General features: G+C 34.8%; 1 non-coding gene across 1 annotated transcript; it reads left to right on the top strand.

Annotated features, from left to right (window-relative positions):
* The first annotated feature begins 1348 nt into the window (after positions 1-1348).
* Positions 1349-1420, top strand: TRNAP-AGG (transfer RNA proline (anticodon AGG)). The gene has a single exon. It is a non-coding gene; the product is annotated as a tRNA-Pro (tRNA).
* The last annotated feature ends 1221 nt before the right edge of the window (positions 1421-2641 follow it).

Raw genomic sequence — 2641 nt, 5'->3', positions numbered from 1 at the left:
TAAATATCTGTGAGGTGGCAAAGGATGAGAACAGTTGAGTCCCTTACCCTTTGCAAACTTGTATAAAATTAAATTAATCAAAGCAAATTACATAAAGGCACCTATAAAGTTTTGCAGTCTCAAATGGATTGGAAAGGGACTTTTCTTTTGAGAGATAAGAATGGAATTTCCGACTCTATTTTTGACCTTTTCTTTAGTAGCTTGGAAAAGCAAAGATAAATAAAAGGTATATATAAAGCCGAAAATACTATATATGCTTAGCCTTAATTGTATAATATTATGTGTATGTGGCCTGAATCCAATATTGCTGTGGACAAAGCTAGGGAGGAAATCTTGGGATTTTGCCACGCTTTGATGCCTTATTCTAAATAATGATGGACAACTTTTGAAGCATATACTGTGGTCCATAGATTCTAAACTACTTATTATATAAGCAATCTAGTCTTTGCAAATTGCAATGGGGGGGGGGGGGGGGGGTTTGGCACAAAACTAATAGTAAATTGAGCCACTTACATTTTTCAACTTGTAGACCATGATATCAAAGAAAACCAAACAAAGACTGTGGCAAAAAGAAAAGGAAAAAAACAAAGAGGATCAAGAGGAAAAGAAAAACGTACAAGAAAACTTTGACTCTTAAAATACGCAGCAAATTGAGGAGGGAAACATTACATCATTGACATGTATAGAGTATTGACAAAGGCAGCAAATTCACTTAATTTATGCCAACAATCTTCATGCCTTTCCAAGAAATCAATTTCATGGAAATGAATTTCGGACCGTAACCAACATTTCTGAAAATATAAGCTGTTGTAATGTTATATGGAATTTTAGAGGACCTCATTTGAAGGGGAAAAATAAAAAAAACAAGTCACATGAGATTGAGAACTTTTGTTGAGAATTAAGCTTTCATACTGATCGATGAGGCTTATTCAATCGAGTAGTGAGACCCATGTACTTGTTCCCCTCTCGGACTTCAAACGTTTAGGTTAGGTGACCACACAAAAGGATATACTAACACCACACATTGATATTTGAGACATGCAAAATCTCCTCACCAAACTTGTTCACATATACAAGCAACAAAACATGTTCACCAAACTGAATTATTCTCAACTGATGGGACAATGACACATTATGTTTGTTTCTAATTCACATTGTCTTTCATGGCTTGATTTTTTTTCTAAATGGTATGTACGTGGCTGCTAAACAGAATTTCTGGTTGTTCATGTTGAAATGGAGCAACCTAACCAAAGAAATCCATTGATTAAAAACAAAAAAATAAAACCCAAAAAAAACCCGAGGATGTTGTTTGCAATAAGAATTGGTTGCAACAAAACTTATTAAGAAAGGGCATTTGGTCTAGTGGTATGATTCTCGCTTAGGGTGCGAGAGGTCCCGAGTTCAATTCTCGGAATGCCCCTACTTATGCCTTTTTTTTTTTTTTTTTTCTCACACTACTACCAAGTCTTAAGCCGAAAGCAATGTATATATAATCTAGGCTTATTCGCGTCAATGCCTTCTGAAAGTAACTTCGATTTTCAATTTGACCCTTGAAACTTCATTCCTCCCACTTTGCCCCTTAAACTTTACAAAATACCATATTCCGTTAAGTTTGTCTATGAGTTCGTCAAAAACGCCTCTTATGCCTTTTTTTTTTTTTTTTTTCTCACACTACTACCAAGTCTTAAGCCGAAAGCAATGTATATATAATCTAGGCTTATTCGCGTCAATGCCTCATGAAAGTAATTTCGATTTTCAATTTGGCCCCTGAAACTTCATTCCTCCCACTTTGCCCCTTAAACTTTACAAAATACCATATTCCGTTAAGTTTGTCTATGAGTTCGTCAAAAACGCCTACGTGGCGCTTATGTGGAAGGGGCAATAAACTGGCATGTCAGTTTATTTGACGGAGCTTGTAATGGACTTGACGAAATATGATATTTTGTAAAGTTTGGGGGGTAAAGTGGGAAGAATGAAGTTTCAAGAGACAAATTGAAAATCGAAGTTACTTTCAGGGGATATTCGCGTGAATAAGCCTATAATCTATAAGTGGGCTCTTACTAATACTAGTTGCATGTTGGTTGTCTGTTAGATAAATATAGTACTAGTAGTTGGACAACATGATACATGAATCTTATCTTCTCAGTTCTACTGAGACGACTGATGGATGCTACAATAAAACCAAGGCCTGTCCTGCTCTGCTCAACACTACTCCACCACAAACTCTCAAACTAGCTAGTAATTTCAATTCATCTTGATCTATACTTCTCTATGCAACTAGCACCCAAAATTCCCCACTACTCCACTCAATTGATGCTTTGCTTTCATATATTCCATACTAGCCTCTTGTAACATCTCTCTTTCCACATTTTAAGGTTGTGAGGTTTTTATTTTTTATTTTAATATATGTTTTTATTTCATAACTCTATACCATTATTTATTAAACTGTTTTTATATGATTATTTGTTTAATAAAAGATATTTTAAGTAATCTTATTTTTGGTGAAATCTGTATCTCCAAACGCTCATTTATAATTCGATCATATCTATAATAGTATAAATACAGAAAATACAATGGACTCGTATTGTTTTGGTGATGGAATTGGACGGTGGAGAGTTTTATCTCATCGTGATTCATGTCT

The sequence above is a fragment of the Dryas octopetala genome, chromosome 6 (genome assembly GCF_963921425.1).
Source record: "Dryas octopetala chromosome 6, drDryOcto1.1, whole genome shotgun sequence".
Taxonomy (NCBI): Eukaryota; Viridiplantae; Streptophyta; class Magnoliopsida; order Rosales; family Rosaceae; genus Dryas; species Dryas octopetala.
Note: the sequence above shows the minus strand (reverse complement) of the source record. Positions and strands in the feature narration are given on the sequence as shown.